At 47.6% G+C, this 22,096-nt stretch overlaps 1 protein-coding gene across 1 annotated transcript in view; it reads right to left on the reverse strand.

The window, feature by feature from the left end:
• The window catches only part of LOC113895217, a 453,671-nt gene extending 433,114 nt beyond the window's left edge, over positions 1 to 20,557 (reverse strand). Inside the window, exon 1 of the mRNA XM_027546115.1 lies at positions 20,357 to 20,557. The gene's annotated coding sequence lies outside the window, so the exon portion shown is untranslated. The remainder of the gene's footprint in view (positions 1 to 20,356) is intronic.
• Positions 20,558 to 22,096: the final 1,539 nt, after the last annotated feature.

Consider the following 22,096-nt stretch of genomic DNA (forward strand, 5'->3'; position numbering starts at 1 on the left):
TTTTTCACCTAGGATTTGAAGGTGGAGGAGGGGGTAAAAGGAGCCCTTTGACACTGTAGGTAAATTTCTGTGTATTTTTGCTTTTTGTCTGAGAGACAGTTTCCAGCTTCTCTGAGGAGTATATGACCCACTATAGTGTTCAGAATCGCTGGTCCAATCCACCCACTTCCATCATATGGGTGAGATCCTGAGTGCATCTTGTCCAAGTCACACCACAGGTTAGCTGCAAAGCCAAGAAGAGGAGCCAGGCTTTCTGTCTCCCTAGGAAATTGTGGTTTCCAAGCACTTATGTACCAATCTATAGTATCTTCTACCAAAAACTTCCCCACAGTGATAGCAACAGCAATGATGCTATCAGCACCACACCTCCCCACTCCGTCTCACCCTGCTCCTCTCTGGTCTTTACTGGGCTCCTTCCTGACACTCCTGCAACATGCAGTGTTGTGATGACCTCTTCCCACCTGTCTGTTCACAGCCTGTCTGTTCCCCCCAGCAGACGAGCTCTTGTTCTGAGGCTTCTTGTTCTCGACTTCAGCACCACCTGGCCTTTGTCATGGCGCACTTAGAAACTGTCCACTGTGGTAAAGCAGCAGGTCGCTTGCTGGTGACTGGCAGCACTCCAGAGTCCAGGCCTCTGTCCGCCCCCAGCCACACCCACTGCCCCAAGCTTGGGGATCAGCGTTTCCATACACACCACACCCCTTGGGAAGCTTCCAGTACAGCATCTGGCATGTGAGTAGCAGTCAATAAATATTTGTTAAATGTGTTAATTAATTAACGATATACCAAAAGGAGAGTCAAAGGGGAAGGGACAAGTGGCCTCAGGCTTTATTTCTGTCCCAAAGCCAGCCTTGTGAGAGGATGGAGGATTTCCACCTCATAACCAGGATGATGTGAACGACAGGACCAGCTTTTACCTCTGGTGGCTGACACTTGAGTATTTAAGGCCTGATGCCAACCAAGTGCTTTTGACCCATTTTTTTCATCCTCACTCTGTGCCTATACTTCTATTAGACCCATTTTACAGTTGAAGAAACTGAGGCTCTAGAAGGTGAAGTCATATGCCCAAGGTTACACAGGCTTGACTCCAGAGCCCCTGCTTTCCTACCTGTGCTCCCATCCCTGGACACTGGGAAGAGGGTGTCTGGTCAGTGGATTATGGGGATGTTTGATGTGTGGGAAGAGGCCTGAGCCCTGGCTACATGCTGTAGGATCATTTGTGGAATGCAAAGGTCTTTGGGGCCAGTAGCTTGCAAAACTGAATCTGGCAAATTCCCAGTCCTCTGCTCCCTTCATCACTTGCCTGTGACAGAACATCCCCAAGGAAGGAAAAAGGAAGTCAGTTTAGGAACTTAAGCTATTGGGTTCTCCTGGCCCTTCTAGAAGAGGTATGGTTACCAAAAGCATTTATTAAGGGTCAGTACTAAATATACATCACTCAAACCAGGCCAGCTGAGAACTATTACTCATCAGATTCAAGGGGAAAATCAAGGTGGTACTTAATTTTTTTTTAAATAACATGAATGTTGCCAAAAAAAAAAGAAAGAAAATATAACGGGGAAAAACTCACCCCCCGCCCCATTCCCAGTGTCAGTTTAACATTTTGCTGTATACCATTCATTCATTCAACAAACAGTGAGTGTTTACTATGTGCTAGGGACTATCCTTCCATCTTTAAAGTCATACATGGGATCACACTGCATAAAGCTGTTCCTGCAAAATGCTTTCTTCACTCAACACACACCTGGACTCTCTATCATACCTCCACCACTCCACTTTCTGATTTTTAATAGCTGATATTACATGTCGTTTTATTTTCTGCCTCACCACCTCCTCTTCCAACCTTCCCTTTCATATGCACTGCTCTCCACACCAACCACCCAACCTTAACTAAACCACACTCGACACACTCTCTGCTCATCCTGCCCAAGGAGGCCAGTGGTTAAAAACAGGAGCCTCATGGGCCCATGAGTGTGTGTGTGTGATGGGGCAAACTGGGTGGCAGGGCTGTGCACAGGGCAATCCACTGGGAGACACAGCAAAGTCCTCTCTCTTCAGAAGAACTGCCAAGTGGAGCATCTCTCACATAGTGCAGAATCCTAGATGGCACAGCGTTCACCCTACAGATGGCCATGAAAATAAACTGAAGGGTAATGTGAAAGGCAATCGTCTTTAAGATACACAACTTTCACTGACAGCTCCAGGTCTGTACTAGAGACCTGTATTCCACAATGACAGCCATTTATCCAATCTTTTCTTGCCACTGCCCTTAAAACCGTCCAGCTCCTCCTTCTGCTGGCTTCCAAACAATAGAGCATGGAAAGGGAAAAACAGTAGCTCTGCAGCGAGAGACCTAGCAGATGCCACTTGACCGAGTCATCAAGGTTAAACATCACCAGTTACAGTCACATTGATGTCATATACTCTCTGAAATCACACGAAGAGAAGGCCTGTCACCTCTCCTGTTCGTCCCCAAATTCATAAACTCTGTCAAATCATGAGAAAACAGCAGAAAAACTCAAATTAAGGGAGATTGTATGAGATACCTGATAGGTACTCTTCAAAATGTCAAGGCCATAAAAAGAAGGAAAGAGTAAGAAATTTTCACATACTAGGAAAAACAGGAGACATGTAACATGGTAGAAAAACTGATGAAATCTGAATAAAGAGTATTACCAGTTCAGTTCAGTCGCTCAGTCGTGTCCGACTCTTTGCGACCCCATGAACCGCAGTACACCAGGCCTCCCTGTCCATCATCAACTCCTGGAGTTCACTCAAACTCACGTCCATCGAGTCAGTGATGCCATCCAGCCATCTCATCCTCTGTCGTCCCCTTCTCCTCCTGCCCCCAATCCCTCCCAGCATCAGAGTCTTTTCCAATGAGTCAACTCTTCACATGAGGTGGCCAAAGTACTGGAGTTTCAGCTTTAGCATCAGTCCTTCCAAAGAACACTCAGGGCTGATCTCCTTCAGAATGGACTGGCTGGATCTCCTTGCAGTCCAAGGGACTCTCAAGAGTCTTCTCCAACACCACAGTTCTAAAGCATCAATTCTTCGGCGCTCAGCTTTCTTCACAGTCCAACTCTCACGTCCATACATGACCACTGGAAAAACCATAGCCTTGACTAGACGGACCTTTGTTGGCAAAGTAATGTCTTTGCTTTTCAATATGCTATCTAGGTTGGTCATAACTTTCCTATACCAATGTTAATTTCCTAGTTTTGATAAATTACCATGATTTATGTAAGATGTTAACATTAGAGGAAGCTGGGTGAAGAATACAGGAATTCTCTGTACTATCTTTGTAACTCTTTTGTAAATCTAAAATTATTTCAAAATACAAAGTTTTTTCTAAAAATAGAGTTGTCATATACCCATCAATCCCACTCCTGGGCATATATCCCCCAAAAAATATAATACAAAAAGATACGTGCATCCCTATATTCATAGCAGCATTATTCACAAGAGCCAAGACATGGAAACAACCTAAATGTCCAATCAACGGATGAATGAATAAAGAAGATGTGGTGCATATATACAGTGGACTGACTACTCAGCCATAAAAGAGAAGGAGATAATGCCACTTACAACAACACAGGTGAGCCTAGAGATCATCATACTAAGTGAGGTAAGTCAGAAAAAAGACAAATACCGGGTGATACCACTTAAATGTTTAATCTTAAATACAACACAAATGAACTTATCTACAAAACAGAAACACACTCACAGACAAAAAAAACAGACTTGTAACAGTCAAGGGGGAAGGAGGGGATGGACTGGGAGTTGGGATTAGCGGATGCATACTGTTATATATAGAATGGATAAATAACAAGGTCCTACTGAATAGCACAGGGAACTATAACATCCTGTGATAAACCATAATGGAAAAGAATATGAAAAAGAGTATGTATGTATGTATGTATGTATGTATGTATAACTGAATCACTTTGCTGTAGAGCAGAAATTAACACAACATTGTAAATCAACTTATTTCAATAAAATTAATTTTTAAAAAATAAAGTTTTAAAAAGGAATATGTACTTTTAAATCTTCAGTTTCTTCCCACTTAATTTAGAATGAAAATCAAACTCCTTACCAAAGCCCACAAGATCCTACCTAATCCAGCCCTCCCACCCTTATCTTGTTGTCTCTCAACCCCAAGAAGCCGCTTCCTGCTCCTGAACCCCTGCACTGCCTCTTGCTTCTGCTAAAATATTCTTCCATGGCTCACCTGTCTCTTCTCTCAGCTGAACTGTCACCTCCTCGGAGAGGACTTCCTGGGCTGTCTCTTGTCCTGGTCTTTCCTTCACTGCGCTTAATTTGCAATTATACACATATGTGTTCATGTACTTATTGCTATCTGTCTTCCCCCCGTCAAGAGTAGTTTTATTCACTGCTGTATCTGCAGGTCTAAACAGTTCTTGGCATACTGATTATCATTTTTCCCTTTTTACAAAGGAACCCATCTTCTATTGATGGACATTTAAGTTACTTCCAAAGTTTTGCTCTCATAGCTAATGAGGCATACACCTTGATATCAATTCCCTGTTCTTGTTTGGATTTCTTCCAGGGTTCAGGCAGAAGTAACTGTTACAGCTGCACGGATAAGCCCTAAGGAGTGTAATCAAATTATGTTGACCCCAGTCTCCTAGCTAGTGAATTGTTCATGAATGAACAAGTAATACAGAAATGACCAATAGGATGGGAGGGGAAATCTAGGAAGTTTCTTCATTGTTAAAATGACAAACCAAGAAGAAAGGAAAATACGGTAGTGTCTTATGACACTGAAATAGCAGCCTTCTTGGTACCATGAACAGAGGTGGCCTGAGGATAAAGGCCAGAAATTGGATGGCAGAGAGAAAACAGGGAAAAAACCTGGGTCCTTTTTGACATCACTGAGCAGCCTAATTAGCCAGTCCTGAAGTCATTCTACCTGAAGTTTTATCTAAGTGAATAAAATTTTCATACTCATATATGTATATGAAGTATATATACATATATTGTGGCCATGCAGCATGTGGGATCTTAGTTTCCTAACCAGGGATCAAACCCACACCCCTGCATTGGAAGCTAGGAGGGGTTTTTTGTTTGCTTTATTTTTTAAACTTTTTATTTTTTATTGGGGTATAGCCGATTAACAAACAATGCTGTAATGGTTTCAGGTGAACAGCAAAGACTCACCATACATACACATGTATTCATTCTCCCTCAAGCTCTCCTCCAATCCAGGCTGCCACACAACGTTGGGAAGCTCAGAGTTTTAACCACTGGATCACCAAGGAAGTCCCACTTTCATATAATTGAAGCCAGTCTGAGCTGGGTAATTTTTGTGATTTGCTGTCAAAGGCATCCTTGCTAATAGAGCTTGTAGATTTTCTACTTCTTTACAAGGCTGGTGCTTAGACATATCATAGGCTTCGGAGGGGCTATAAGAAGTCAACTGTAACTTCCAACTGTGTAAGTACAAGAAGTCACCATTTTCAGCTCTTCCTGGGGTTTCCTTGGAACTAATGCCACAGGGTCATAACTTAAATGGGCCAGTGACTGTTTTATAGCCATGTCCATCCATCTGCACACAATTGTTGCAGCATTCAGAGTTTGGCTATCAGATTGCCCACAGGTAGTGGCTATTTCCAACCCCAGGTAAAGAAATGTAGGAGGAGCTCAAGCGTTTTTCAAAGTGTGTCCTATTCATTTGTTTAACATCCTCGCTTTATTCAAGATGGGGGTACCCTCAGAGCTCCTAAAATCTTCCAGAGTATATTACATGGATTGTTGTCTCTAATTCATGTTTTCCTCGTAATTCCAGGAAGGAGGGGGGAAGTCAGAGCTTAAATTAAGTCTCGAAATAGAAACAGTTTTTTTCCCCCCATCCCGCTAAAGCTACCCAGCCCGGACAAGTCTCTCTCATGCGGACTTTCAGACTGGCGCACAGCCAAAAATGTGAGCAGGAATTTGGCCCATTGTTACTTTAAATATCCTGTGTCGCAGGCCATCTAGGAATGCCTAAGTATGGGAATTTTCCTTCTGAGGTCCGGGGGGTGTAGATATAAATAACTCGTTTGTTAGATCCTGTCTCCATCCTGCCTCTCCTAGCTTCAGTGGCCATGAATAAGCCAGCCTTGTAAATAACCATCACCGGTCACCTGAGTGGTACAGGCCAGGAGCGTAATGCATTAGGTGCATTTTTTCCCTCCCTCTCTAACAATAATTTCTACTTGCCAGAAGAGCTGGGGAGTAGCTATTTCCAAGGTTGTCCCAGACTCCTCTTGAAAATGCAGTCTGGGAGATCATGGTTGCGTTTGACCCATCCTGGCCCTTCTATCCTCCTGCTGAAGTTTGGAGAGCTCATTTTCCCAGTAGGTTGAATAAGAAGAGAATTTTATTCCTGCCCTCACCACTCACTTCCCTCCAAAAAAGGATCTGCTGGAGTTAGCCTCTCACATCTGTCACAGATGAACTGGTGGAGGCTGTGTTTAGCTGCCTCTCCCCTTCCAGCTTTAACTTCCCCCAGTTGCTCTGGCCTTGGGATTATAAATAACCCACACTGGCTGGCAGGCAGCACCTAGCCCAAGACCCAAGGGGCTCCTCACTTCTTTCCTCGGGCAGCGCTCAGACGCGCAGTGTGCCTGGAGGGTGACTGCAGGGTACGACCTCACAGCCTACCCCCCAGACCCTCCTCAGCCTGCCCAGCCTCGTCTCCCTCACTCTTTCTCTTTGTGTGCTTAGAAGCCTGTTGGAGCAGTGGGCCTGAGGTCCCCATGTTCTCACAGGGTAGCACTGGTTATCTGTCAGAACCATGACACAGCACAGATATAAACACCAGAGGACCTGGATTCCAATCCCGCCTGGACCACACGCTGGCTGTGGGAACAGACAAGTCACCAAGTCTCCCTAAGCCTGCATTTCCCCATCTGAAAAATGGGCATGATAAAAATCTGTCTTACGTGGACTCTTGTAAGGGGTCAGTGACAGTCTGTGTGACCAGCATTTACCATGAGGAAGAATTCAGTAAATGAAAGAAGGCAGAACAAAGAGGGAAAGGAGGAGAGGGAGAGAAAGAAGGATGGGGGAAGAAGAAAGAGAAGCAGAGGGAATCACAGACACAGAGCTTCGGGAAGAGACAGGCAGAGCCCAGAACCAGAGAGAAACACAGGGAGCTGGAGTCCAGGAGTCCTGAGGGGAGACGTGGGGCAGAGGGGCTTCCTCTCCTAGTGGGTCCCTAAATCACTGCCTGGGCCTTATGCTGGGAGCTGAGCTTAATGTTCACCTCAGATTCCCCACCGCCTTAAGGGTAATGATTGTGCCACAGTCCTAACAGGGTCCTCTCACACAGCAAGCGGAGTGCCAACAGAGGAGGGGGCAGTGCCTGGCGAGTGGCCCTGCCCCAGGACTCTGCCGTCCCCTGCGGTGACCAAGGGCCACACACGTGCAGGCACAGGCCTGGGCTCCAGGGCTAGTCACCCGCAACACTGTCATGGTTCTCACAAGTGCAGAGTGAAAGACAGATGAAGACCCCGTCTGAGAGAAATGGTCAACATCACTTCAAAGAGTAAAAAGTGCTTCTGGGAAAAGAAATCGGGAGACCTGGTGGAGAATGACCCAGAGAGTAGTCAGGGAAGGCCTCACTGAGGAAGGCATGTTTGAGCTGAAACCCAGTGAGAAATCTAAGAACTGAGCCTCAAGATAAATGGTCTTCACTCACTGGCCGTCCCAGGACCTGGGCCTGACATGCAAGCGCACACACGCGCACACACACACATGCGCACACACACACACACACACGCACACACACACACCACAAAGGGAAGTCAAAGAGATACCTGCAGAACCTGATCCACACACACACACCACGAAGAAAAGTCAAAGAAATCTGCAGGAACTGCCCAAATAAAACAGGCCGGAGATGAACTAGACAGCCAGTTCTTCACAATTTAGTCACCACCTGCCCCCCAGGCAGGAGAGGCTGCCAGCCCTCAGGGTCACCCTCCGTGGTGAGGAGGGGGCCACAGACAAATGGCCCAGATAGAAATTTCTCCACTGCATGCTATTTTCCTTCCTAATGCTAGCCCCTTCGCTCACTGAATCACCCAGGCTTCCTCTGACAGCTGCAGGGGTTTGGGGAGACTCACACTTTCTAGCCCCACAGACCCCCAACCCACCTCCACCTTGCCCCAAGGCCAACAGGACTATAATCTACAGACCAAAAAAAAAAAAAAAAATGCTTAGGGGTGGGGGCCCAGGGGAAGCCAGGGAAAGAGTTCAAGGCAAGATGCCTCCCCTTGACCCTGAGCACAGTTGAGTTGAAATTGCTCTCTTCAGGTCAAAGCTGCCAAAACAAAATGAAAGGTGTAAAAGCAAAGTGAGAAGGTCACAGGGGATGGGTCTCTCTCTCTCTCTCTGGAACCCTGGGGTGGTGGATGGTGTGAAAAGGACTTGACTGAAGAGCACTTTCCAATCATTTCAATGACAGATGCTCCTCAAAGGTAACAAAAGAGTGTGGGAAAGGCGGATATGGGACGTTTTGCAGACAGTGTCCTCCTTCAGTAAACATGTATTTTTACACATATGAAGCAAGCCAAAGCCTTGACTTTCTCTCCCTACCTGCTCTTCCTGCAGCTTTCCCCATCTCAGTAAATATTTAATTTACCCAATAGCTCCGGCCAAAAATCTTAGGCTCGGTCTTGGCGTCTCTCTTGATTTCCCACCCCGTATCTGATGCTCCAGCAGCAAATCATATTGGTTTATATTCAAATATACCCAGAATCTGGTCTGTTGTCACCGCCTCCAGCCCCCCCACCACCACCCAAGCCACCTATCATCTCTTTCCTCTGAATTGCTGCAGCGGCTTCCATCGCTCCTGTGGCCTCTCTAGTCCACTGACCCTTTGTGTAGTGGCCAGAGGGAACTGACTGAGGAGACTCACCAGCTGGGTGGCCTCGGACAGGTGATTCCACTGCTCTGCACTTCAGTCTGCCTCTAAACAAGACAGAAAATAATCAGACCTGCCTCATGAGACTGCTGTGAAGAGTAAATGAAATAAGAGTGTCTGGCACACAGTAAGGCTTAGTAGTACGATCTATCATTTCCCTCATCATGCTGTATGGTAACTAGTTTTCTAAGAGTCATCTCTTTCCGCTACACTGGGTATTACGGGAAGTCATGGAACGTACCTACCACCCAGCACAAAGCCAGAAGTCAGTCCTCTGCTCAGATCCTCCCTGGTGGCTTCCCGTTCATTAAAACAGTATCTAAAAGCCTCACTCTGGCCCTGAAGGCTTCACATGATCTGTCCCTGACTGTATCTGCTCCAACACCCCTCCCTTATTCACTTCCTTCCTGCCACATGGCCTTCCTTCACAATAAGCATGCTCTGCCTCAGGGCGTTTGCACTTGCCGGTCCCTTGTCCAAAAAGCCTTTTGCCCAGACATCTATATAGCTCATTCCCTCACATTATTCAGGTCCTGGCCTAATTATCACCTCCTCAGAAAGGCCTCAGCAGACCTCCCTGCCCAAAATAGTCCCCCCTTCAATCTCCTGCCTCCCCTTAACCTATTTTGTATTTCACCACTACCTGCTCTTGTATTACATATGCATACGTTGTTCCCTTGTTTGTCTTCTCTCTTGCCCACTAGACTGTAAGCTCTATGAGGACAAGGAGGGTGTCCTTTTCACCACTATATTCCAAACGCCCAGGAAAGTGCCTGGCTCATGGTAGGAACTTGATAAAAACATGCTGGATGGATGGATGAATGACTGAATGAATACATGAACTGACTGAGCACTGAAGCACCCTAACACTGTGACAGGCACTTTACACACTGCACATCCTTTTGTTCAGTCGTCAAATCATTGTATTACTAAGTGGAGCTTCCATTTTAAAGCCAAAGGTAACTTGGCCGAGCACTGAACGTTCCACAGCAGGGTGAGCCCCAAGCAGAAGGGGCCCCAGATGCTGCTCCCCCTGCCGATGCTCACTCTTGCTTGGTGTTCCTGGCCTACTGGACCTTCCAGGTCAACTGAGACATTTTTTTCTCCACGCAGCCTCTTCTGCCCAGGTGGGCCAGGCGCCCCTCTGGCACCCGGGCGAGTCTGCCTGGCTTCCTATTCAATAGTCTTACTTCCAACAGTTGGGTGGCCTTGGGTAGGTGACTTCACTCCTCTGTACTTCAGTTCCTGCATCCAAAAAGTGCAGGAAAAAAAAAAGTTCCAGCCCCGTGAGACTGTTGTGAAGATTAGACGAAATAAGTAATGATCTCCAAAAATTGTCTGGCATATACGTCCTAATACCATGTTCCATCTGTGTTTTTGCTTGCCATTCTGTGTTGTAATTGGTTATTTAATATGCCATCATCTCCTCCTACTAGTTGGACGTTACTGGAAGGCGTGAAGCCTCTCTGACACCCAGCACAGTGCACGGCACATGGGAGGCTCATGATTACTGTTCGCTAAGTCAACAGCAGTAATAGTGAAAGCTTACATTTAGTTTGTCCCTTTTATGGGCCAGGCCAGGTGCCAAACACTTAAAATGGATTCATTCATTTGAGCCTCATAACAAACTCACACGGCACTATAAATGTTGCCATTTTACAGATTAGGAAACTGAGGCGTTCAGCAAATTGACATTCAAGTGATAAAAGCTAGCATTCAACGTGGAAGGAAGGAAGGAAACCAAACTTGACCTTACTACTGACTTAGCCAACCCCAGGCTCCAGGGGATTAGTGTACATTTGTGTGTAAAAGAGAAGGAGAGAGCTAATAACCTTGCAAATCTCCCACCCAGTCCCCAGCCTCGCTCTGGCTCCAGCCTAAATAATGTAACGGCAGCTAATTGTTTCCTGCTGCCCAGATGCTATCGCTTTGGCAGCCAAGCACCCGGCTTGGGTGGGGGTGCAGAGCCAGAGGACTGTCACTGTTCACCTCTGGGTGAGGGTTGAGGGGCCGATGGGGACACAAGGCCCCTGGGACTCCTCGTATCGCTACTTCCCTCTACAACAAATTCCCGTGGAAGAATGTGTACACCAAAGCCACCTGATGAATAAATCATCCAGCCCGGAGGAGCCCCATCCAGAGAGCAGCCCCGATCCCTGACGGTTTCAAAATTGGGAAAGAGAGAAAAAAATTCCATCTCTGAACACCATGTTGGGGGAAGTTTCCACTTGCCCTGTGTTTCAACCCCCTTCGGGGACTGTCGGAAGCGCGCGCCTGAGCGCTGCCAGCACCCAGCACACAGAGCAGTTTGGACTTGTCCGAGGCTGGAAAGAAACTCTCATGGGTTGATCTGGTCTTTCAAAAGTGGTCCTGCTAGCTTGGGAAACGGGTGCCAAGAAAAGGACGAAAGATACACAGTTTGAAAGCCACAGCGGGCTCACTGGGCGGAGGCAGGAAGGAGGGAGTAGTTGGTCCAAAGAATATGGGCTCAGGGGTTGGCACAGCTTTACCACCCACTGACTGGGAAATCGGAACGAACTTCTGTCCTTCCTTTGTCTTGATTTTCTCACCTGTAAAGTGGGGATCATAATTTTCACCTTACACAGTTGTTGGGATTAAGAGGGACGGCACCTGTAAAATGCCAAGGACAGAGGACAAGGTAGGGGCACTGTCATATGTTAGTTCATTTCCCCAGAGGGAGAGGCACGCCCAGCCAGGAGGTCCAGGGCCGAACTGAGGACCGCCACCCACACAAGGGGTCCCCGTTCCTGTTGCAAGCACACTGGTTCAGGCGCCATGGCTGTAAGGTACCTGCCGAGCCTACTTCTATGAGCACGTGCTTACTTTCAGAGGCCTTTAAGATTCGTAACACGTGTTTCACACATGCCTCCATACACTGAGCACAGCGCTCAGGGCTTCTCTTCAATAATTAATTCATCCAACAAATACTTACTGAGCACTGACTGCTTGTCAGGCCAGGATCTGGGATGAGCAAGACAGGCTTGAGGTTCACCCTTGGGAAGCCCAGCCACCTAGGTGGAGGGGGCGTGGTGCCAGTTCTACTGGTGAGTCTCCTGATTACAGGTAAAAGCAGAGATGATGTGGAATGAACAGACTATTGTTGAAATGAAGGAAAGGTAACACACTGAAGCACCCACGATGCTCTAGAAGATGAAGCACCTTGTAGTCCTGGGCTCTCAGAGCAGCTGGCAGAAAAGAAGGCCCCTCCATGCAGGCAAGACTGCTGGATTTTAAGACGCCAGGTGCCCCTCATATGGGGACTGCTGGAAGAGCCTGGATTTGAACACTGGTTTTTCTTGACTCCCAAGCTACTATTCCTTCCTCTGTGTCACATAGTATGTCCCCATCCCCTGAGGATTTCAGACCACCTGCAGAAAGTCTCACTGGAGGGAATTTAGGATCAAAGGTCAAGGGGCCTTGAGGGCCAAAACAGCACATCCAGTCTTGGTTTTTGAGCAGGACAAATGACAGGTTAGGAGCTGTATTTGACAGAGAAGCACTGTCTGGGGGAGGGAGGGAGGGGCAACAACCCCAGAAAGAATATAGTGTCAGCTCTCATAGCGGAGCCCTGGGCTCGCTCCAGCCCTACTGTCATCAGGCTGTGCTGCAGACCAACCTCAGAGAGGTGCAATCGAAGCCCCATGGCTGGTGCAAGGGATTCAAACTCACAGCCCAACTCCTGATCACTGCCTCGCCCTTCTCTGTGAGATGTCAGGACCTAGTGAAAAAGCTGTGGAAAAGGAGAGGCCGGAGGTCAATGGAAGAGACCTGCAGAGATATGTCCAGAAGTCTGTGCCTCCCCAAGCCTGCTCCAGGGCAACATCTCTGTCCCTGACAGCGGTTTCACCTTTCCACATGCAAAGTCCCCTCCTGGAAAATCCAGCCCCTCCTCATGGTCTCTTGAAAGCGGACCCATTTGTCCCAACGTCCACTCCTTCTCCTGACCTCCCACTGCTCTTGCTGCCTCTGATGCCCCCCACCCCCACCTGACCTCACACTGGAAGCCAAGATCTGAAGCTGGATCTGTCATATTTTGGCTGCGCAACCAGGGCCTAGTTTCTGCTTCAGTTTCCTTGTCTGTCGTGAGGATGTCATAGACCTACCTCACTGGAATCCTGTAAGAACTAAATGAAAGGCGACAAGGAATATGCCCATGTTCTAAAGGTGAAAGGGGGACGTTTCTTTGTGACGAGACTCTTCCTTAATTGTGCCACATCGCCCCACTAGATCTTGAGATTATGAACTGAGGTTATCTGTTTGTCCTCTGAGGCAGACTCCACCCTGCACCCATCACCCTGAGGTCTCCGCTCAGGGCGTCTTGCTGGAGAAAGGTCCTGGGAACCAGAGGAGCCAGTGTGGCCAAGGGGCTGAGCTGCCTGGCTCCTCACCCCTGCCAACCCTTTCCTGAGTCTGCGTGGCCCTCTGGCTTCCCAGGCAGCTGCAGCCGCACACAGTTCACCTCCTTCCCGTGTAACCCACTGCAGGATTAGCCAGCCAGGAGGTCATAAAATGCAAAGAGGAAGTGGGAGCATCCCACAATTGTAAGAACCCGGACTCCAAGGGAAGTAACCTGTCTGTTGGTCTGTCTGCTTCTGGGGAAGTGGGCCATAAATCCTGGTCTTAAGGGTTGGTGAAAGGATACGAGCTATTTATAAAAAAGAAAGAAAGAAAAGTCTGGGGCTTTTGAACTCTTTAAATAGGCAATAGCCTTCTCACAGGTAATTGGGGTTTTGGTAGCAAGGGCTCAAATTGCTTCAGCAAACAAAGCTGCTAGCACCCAGCTGGGAGAGGGAGGTGAGGAGTGTGCGCTGGGAGCCCCTACAAGCCCAGCCCGTCCTCCTGTTCTGCCTGCATCCCTGACCCGGGCTGGTCACTGAGCACACACAGGTCACCTCTTGCCCAGGCTGTTCCCTTCCTTCAAAGAGTAGGAGAGGCAGCTATGTGAGTGATGGTAAGTGTTCCACCAGGTCTGCATCAAATGCTATTTCATCTACCTTGAATAGTCTCCTCTCTGGTTCTTAAATGTCACCGCCTCCAAGAATCCGTCCCTGACCATACTGGCATCTTTCATCATGTTAGTTGGTTTTATTTTCTTCAAGGAACTTTTGGCCATTTGTGAGCTGGGCTTTATGCCCAAATCCCTCCCAGATCCTTAGCGCTAGCACCCTGCTTGGCATGTGGAAAGCACTCCCTTGAATATCTGTTGCATGGATGAATAATTTAACACAAGAACCACACAGAGGAGGGACCTTGACTATGTTGTGAGGGCCGGAAGGTGAGACTGGACCAGGGAAAGTGTCAGAGAGAAGGTAGCATATGAGAGTACCCCGTGGGAAGAGCAGCCCCCAGGACTGCGGGCCAGGGGACGCTTATATGTCTTAGTGCCTGGTATGTTTCAGAGAGCAGGAGTAACATGGGGCAGCCAGAGTACATGGGCAGGAGGTAAGGCTGGAGAGAAGGGCTCAAGCAGGTTACAAAAGCTCTGAAGCTGAGCTACAAATACCTTTGATTGGAAAAAACTGCATTTCACCAGGTGTTTTCAGGGAGGAAGGGAAGGATGGAGAGTGACAACACACAGGGCACTTTTAGAGAAGTGACACTGTCCTGTACGATACTGTGACTGTGGCTGTATGTCTTTATGCATGTGTGCTAAGTCGCTTTGGTTGTGTCTCACTCTGCTCGACCCTATGGACCGTAGCCTGCCAGGTTACTCTGTTCATGAGATTCTCCAGGCAAGAATCCTGGAGGGGGTTGCCATGCCCTCTTCCAGGGGATCTTCCCAAACCAGGGATTGAACCTATGTCTCTTAAGTCTCCTGCGTTGGCAGGCAGGTTCTTCACCACAAGCGCCACTTGGGGAAGCCCCGTATGCCATTATATATTTGTATAACAGAGTGAACCCTAATGTAAACTATGGACTTTAGCTAATAATAATGTATCAATATTGGTTCATCAATTGTAACAAATGCACCACACTAATATAAAATGTGAATAATAGGAAAAATTGGGGGGAGGTAGGGGTAACATGTGAACTCTGTAGTTTCTGCTCATTTATCTGTATACCTAAAACTTCTTTTAAAAAATGAAGTCTTGGGATTTCCTGGTAGTCCAGTGACTAAGACTCTGAGCTCCCAAAGCAGGGAGCCTGAGTTCAATTCCTGGTCAGGGAACTAGATTCCACATGCTGCAACTAAGACCCACCACAGTTAAATAAATAAATATTAAAAAAAATAATAAAGTCTTTTAAGTGAAAAAAAGAAAACAACATACCAAGTGTCCACCAATTGTAACAGAACAAATCAGTCATAAAAATTATGTCCTGGTTGAGAACAATCTCTAAGAGAAAGGTAAGTCTTAACCAGTGAGGATGGCATGACCCCACTCTTGTGACTCCTCATGGCTGGATTTTGGCTGGACATCTGGGGTGATATCCAAGGCCAGGTGGCATCCTCACTGTTGCCAGGAGATGCGTAGAGACTTTTCATTATACACTCTGGCATTTACAATTTTTGTACCACTTAGCACTTGGATAAGTAACACCTATCCAAAGAAGACATAAATTTAAAAATTTATTTGTAAATTTAAAACCTTTTGTCCTTCAGGTCTAGCTTACATAAGCACAAAGGAAAAGAAAGCAAAACACATTAGCACAGTTCCTGTCTTTCAGGAGTTGACGGTACCCCAGCATCTCTGCCTAACACTTTTTACACTTGTGACTATGAGTTATGCTTAAGTATTTGCTATGATTCATCCTCCCCATTAAAGGGTCAACTCCTTAAAGGTATGGGTATTATCTGTCATATATATTGTTCTATCTCTGGTGCCTGCTAAAAAGATCTTTTAATAACTATGACATATTGACAGCTTAAATTCAGTCTCTTCCACAAAGCCTGCCTGCTTGCCCCCATGGAAATCTCTCTTGAATGTTAATGTCTTTCTAGTTTTTTCTTTGATTCATTCAACAAATACTTATCGTGTGCCTATCGTGTCAGACACTTCGCAGTTCTATCTTGCAGTACAATCTTTTGCTCTTATTTCTTTTCCCTTCCATGTGACTGCTGACTAAGTGCAAGGATTATATATTATCTTTGTATCTCCTTGTACAATCTAGAACTATTCACATAGTACATGCCCAGTGAGGGAATTCACTCAATCCATGCTCTAAACGAGTCAAGTAAACAACTGACATGGAAGTGGCCACTGATTTTCCATCTGATCCTCATGGAAAGCCACAGAGACCAGCACCATTTTGCAAATGAGGAAACTGAGGCTAGAGACATGCAAACATTTGCTTGGGGTTCCACAACCAGTAAAAAGCAGAGTCCAGGTTTTAACCCAGACTGACCTACCCTGGGAAACTGGTATAATGTAGGGCAAGAACCATGTTACCCTTCTGTATAGGAGAGTCAGACCTCATCTCTGAGATGGCCTTGAGGGCCACAGAATGGGAAATGGCTCTGCTGATTTCACAGTTAAGTCTGACTGTAGACCCTGGCAGGGATGAATTTTAAAAGGGTCACTTTAATGACATTCACTGAATGGCAATGGTTTGGTCTAAAGCACCAGAGAAGGGCCAGGCCAAGGCCCCCTAGCATTCAAGTGATAATCCTACCAGATAATCCAGAACCCCTCCCGGCCTACAGAGACGCAGCAGATGTGGACCAGGCTATAGTCAGAGCAGCAGGACTCTGTGAGCCCGAGGCATGGAACCCCTCACAGCCTGGTCAGGAGTAAGCACACAGAAGCAAATGCCATAGAGAAATATGAGTGAGGCACTGGTTTAGTGGTTAGGACCATGGGATAAAGCTAAATCCCTCACCTCAATGTCTAATTAAATGAAAACCAGGGGGTTTTTTTGTTGCTTTTTTTTTTTTTTTAAGCCAACAAACAGAAATTTGCCAAGAACATCCAGAAAGCCTGGTGTGTAGGTCCACTTGCTGAGTATCACAGGGGACTCTTGGTCTCCACGTGCAGGTCCTGGGTGAAGCACCGAGCATCTTTCATCCCAGGCTACCCTACAGCCTGATGAGCAAGCTGCTCTCCCCATTTATAGATGAAGGAACAGGCTCCCACCAGAATCTCACAGGTGCAGAGTTGTGGAGCAGGTGCTCAAACAGTTCTGTCTCACCCCAACCACCAGCCTCAGACTCCTCGACTCGCCAAGGTGCTCCCTGGTCAGTCGCCATGCCAGTCACCATGTCTATCTCACTGAATCCTTGCAGCCACCCAAAGCCTAGTGTTGTTATCAGGGCCAGGGCAAGGGTAAGCTGAGTGCCTTTACCTTAACTAAAAACAGGATCAGTATTACTGATTTTTCCTTTTGCTTTAGGTTCCAATATGGTTCTGCATGACCCTTCCTTATTTAAATTTTTGACAATGTGCTCATTGTGGATTTTTGACACTGATTTTGACTCTCAAAAATTATCACATGAGATTATTATTTGTCTTGATCTCTGAGCTTTTGGCAGGGGTGGGGTGGGGGATATGAGTCATCACTTAAATTCTGTTCTCAAGGCAAGTGCCACAGCCACCTCACCTTGGTCCTGGCCCTGAATTAAACCCACTTTCCAGATGAGGAAACTGGTACATGGGGGAGGGGTTATTTGTCTTGTTACAGAGCTGAGATGTTAATTGCTGGAGCGGAAATTAGACCCAAGCAGTGCATGGTCTTCAACTACTGCACTCAGTTCTTGGGGATCTGGGTCTTGTAATCAGAATACTTTTACCTCCCCTTTGATTCTCTCATTCTTCTGCAGTTTTTAGGCATCGGACTGCCCTCTCCATACCCTTCAATTCCCCCTCACCCTCACTCCAATATGGGCCTTCCTCACCCAAGGACCATGCCACAAACCCCATCTGTCTTTCCACACCATCCCCCACCCTGGAACGTTTCCTGACTTCCTGAGTCTCCCAAACGGATGTGGCTTCTCCATCCTCTGTACCAAAGGCCCTCTGTGTATCTTCACCACGGCACGTACTCTGCCCTTTCCCGCAGTAGGTCATCTCTTACTCATCTTCCCCGATGACCTCTGTTATCATCAGCTCCCCGAGGTGGGAGCTGCAGGAGGAAGCACGTTTCATCCACTCATGTTTAAATGCTCTCAGGACCTCCGGCTTTCCTCATAATAAACACTTCGGAAAAAAATTTTTAAATACCATGTTAATGACGGTCATGAGCGCAGGTCGACTGCCTTCAAATCCTGACTGCTGCTCACGAGCTGTGTGACTTGGGCTGTTTCCTCAAGTGCAAAGAGGAGGTAATACTGGCAGCTTAATGTACATTTCTAGTACACTTCTTGACTCATAGGACATTGTCACAGGATGTTAGCTGCCATTAGTACGGGCTCAATAGAGGCAGCAACTGTGATTAGGTACACAAATGCTGGTCATTTACAGGATGGCTCAGGGAGGCAGGAGACAGAAGATTAGTCAAGTAGGTGCTAAGTCAGAGTGTGGCTCTGAGGAAAGAGGGAAGGATACAAGGCACATACTGGGGGTAAATGCACACAAGGAAGGCAGAGGGTATGCCAGGGTGAGCTGAAGGTATTGCTGGCGGGTGGTGTTTGGGGGCACCCAGTGGCTCCTGGAACCTGCTGACACCATTTCTGCATTATGAAAACTGCAGGCCAACCCCTCCTGACTAAATGGTGCTGGAGTTTCAGACACGCAGTACCAGGAAGCCCTGAACAGATAGTTAACTAAACAACACAGAGAAAGGCATGGGGATGGGGGGCATCTCCTCACGGCTGGGAGACACGGAAACTTCCAGCTTCTTCACAGACGAAAGAGCCCGTGGGAAAACAGGCTGCATCCTCCTCTTCCAGCCCGGGAAGTGCTAGTTTCTTTTCACAGGGTGAGGCTGGGGGGAGGGGTCCTGAGGGAGACCAACGGCAGAGCTATGGGGCTGCTCCCCCTCCACAGGCTGGGGCATTTGGTCAAGTGGCCGGAAGGAAGGTCCATTAGAAGGCCATAAAGGGGGCGAGCCTCCTGACCCAAGGGTCTCTGGTCATGTTGTGGCCAAAGGGCCAGGCTCAGGGTGAACAAAGGGACCTTCCTTGGTAGGAAGCCGCCCAGAGGCTCAATCAATTGCCTCATTCTCTCCTGCCTCTCGATGGGCCAGTGGCCCCTCAGCTCACTGAGCTGCAGGCTCCTTCCTCACCACAGAACCAGGGGTGGGGGTGGGGGGCTCCTGATAGATAAGGGGACAGCTCCCAACTATGGAAGACTCTGGAAATAAAAGGAGTTACCTCCCAGAGGTGACGGGGTGACTTGAGGGGGGCCAAAAGGCTGGCTCCATTTGGTGCCTGAAATTCCCACCCTTAACTACTGCTGGGGGTCCCAGGCCCTGGGAGGTGTCATTATCACCTACTGGCATCTTAAGTAAGTTTTAATGTTCTGGGAGGGGCCGTGGAGGTCAGGCTGGGAGCCGAGGCTGTAAGGGAGGCCCAAGGAAGGGGCTCCAGACTGAATCTCCCTGGGGGGTGGTGAGAAAGGAAGGAGGTCTTAGGCTGAAGGGGACTCCGAGGAGTTGTGAGGACAAACGCTGCCTATTTCAGATTCCTGAGCACATCCTGTCTCCACGAGACTTCCTTAGGCTCTTTGTGCCTGGGCTTCTCAGCCAAGATATCCCAGCAAAACTCCTGAAAATCCGCTCACGGTAAACCACCACCTCCCTGACTTGGGTCCACAGCCCCAGACTTCTGACAAACAAAATAAAACACATGCAGTTTCTCTTGAGCTATGCAGAGCCCGGGAAGGGACATGACCACGGGATGCAATGTGCCCAGTGCTGTGCTTAGTTGCTCAGTCATGTCCAGCTCTTTGCCACCCCATGGACTGTAGCCCATCAGGCTCCTCTGTCCATGGGATTCTCCAGGCAAGAGTACTGCAGTGGGTTGCCATGCCCTCCTCCAGGGGATCTTCCCAACCCAGAGATCAAATCCAGGTCTCCTGCATTACAGGCGGATTCTTTACCATCTGAGCCACCAGGGAAGCCCTCAGCGTGTCCAAGGCAGGCACTATACACACCTGACTATGACATGAAAATTGCTGACATTTTATTCCTGCCAAACTGGTTTTCTGTGCCCGATGGGTATCAGGCTGGGTCTCCCCTGAGAAGAGGCCCAACTAGAGGGCCCTTTCCGAATAGCCTGTGGGAAGGATGAGGCTGGTGGGTCTTGAGTGATCAGTGTTGCCATTAGTCACTCAGCAGGTAGGAATCTAGACCACCTTGAGCAACAATGACATTCTGGCTGTGGCACCAAATAGCTGTGTGACCCTGGGCAAGTGACTTGATCACTCTGGGCCTCTGTTTCCTTTGCTGGAAAATGGGACTGATCATAGCAACCACCTCATAACATTTCTGAGAGGACAAATGCTACCTGCTTTTTGGAGATCAACATACCTTCTGGTCTAGGAAGCCCAGCAGGCCCTAGGTTATCTGCCAGCCTGCCATGGCAGCCTGCTCTGTTCTTCCAGCTTGGACCTCGGGCTCTCTGACGTTGTCTAGGTCCTCAGCACTCTGAGCCATTCCACTCAGCACCCATTGTACCAGCTTCCCGGAAAATCTTCTCTTTGGGTAACTCTTTCCAGTTTTAACTTTTAACTTAACACCAGCCCTTTCTAAATCGGGCTCCTGATTTAACCCCCTGCAACAGCTCTTCTTTCCTTTCACAGCACTTGGCCCCATCCATCATCAGACACCAATTTGGGTGATCTCATTGTTGAAGGCCAGCTCCTCCCAGCAGGCTGCAGACTCTCAGAAGGCAGAGGCCCTTATTCACTGTGTGGTCCCAGTGCCTAGCACATAGCTAGTGCTCAAATAAATCTTGGCTGAATGGAAAAAAAAAAAAAAAAATGAGATGACGCAAGTGAAAAATATCCAGCACAGTTCCAGACCGTTAACAGCATCAGCCACTGTGGCCGCTGCTCTGTGCTGTGTCTCAAGACCCTTCAAGGGGAAAAATGAAGGAGATGGGCCACTCCCTGAAAGATGATTACAGAGCAGCCAGGATGACATGATTGGCATCAACAGGGAACAATAAGGGACAGTATTGAATTAAATGTTCCATGGTGGGGTGAAACTGCCTCAGAAGCTCAGAGGAAAAAAAAAAAGGAGATAATGAGAGCAGAGAAAAACCATATCAGAAAAAGAAAGAATCAAAGCTGAGGGGAAAGTGAAATTGGAATAGCAAGAGAGAGAGAGTAGGGTAGAATTCCAGGTGGGAGGAAGGTCATCCTTGTACCAGCTACCATTTTCCACTAGAAGGAGCAGCAATAATCATTATCATCATCATTTCCAACGGACCAGGTATTATATCAAGACTTTTTAAAAATTATTTTGTTTAATCTTCAAAACAACCCTAAGAAAGTTCTTTTATTCTCATCATTTTAGAGAACATCTCTCCCCACATACATGCTGACCATCTGAGAGGGAAGGAAGTTAAGGCTAGGAGAGTGTTCTGTAATCTGCATGGGAGCTCACAGTTAGCAAGCATAGGACCTGAGACTTCCACTCAGACCACTTTCAGACTGAGTGAGACTGGAGGAAGGCTGGGCAGCAGCATTTACAGTGGATGTGACCTTAAACCTTGAGTGGGGATGATACACTGAAAGCTGACAGGGACGGCAGACTTGGTCCAGTCTATCAATGGTACAGAAGGGAGAGAGAATGTTGCAGAGTCGACAGGCTGAGTCCATGAGCAGGGGTGGCCATGGCGGACATAAAGAGGAAGGGGTGGGTGAATGTAGGAGAGATTTTAAAGAAGGATTAGTCAGGGCCTGGAAGCTGAGTAGCTATAAGTGTTGGATGTCAAAATGTATTGTTTAAAGAGAACTCTGCCGTTTGAAGGCGTAATATGGCTCCATCTCCCATCTTTTCAACTTAGGGAGTTTCTTTTAACAATCTGCACCAGAGTTCAGGAACCACTTATTTTCTCCAGCATTTTAGAGAGATCTTTCCCTGGGTCCAGCGATGTTACCAGTACTGGCTCTCAACACACCTCAGCTGCTAGAGAACATTTCTTCCCACTTCCATGTTTAGCAACATCATGTTGGCTGCTTCCAAGTATTTACACCGTGGCAACTGGAAAATGCTACAAATCAGTGTTTCTATTTCCACAGGGAGCTGGTTATTAAACATTTA

This window comes from Bos indicus x Bos taurus, chromosome 7 (genome assembly GCF_003369695.1).
Source record: "Bos indicus x Bos taurus breed Angus x Brahman F1 hybrid chromosome 7, Bos_hybrid_MaternalHap_v2.0, whole genome shotgun sequence".
NCBI classification, from domain to species: domain Eukaryota; kingdom Metazoa; phylum Chordata; class Mammalia; order Artiodactyla; family Bovidae; genus Bos; species Bos indicus x Bos taurus.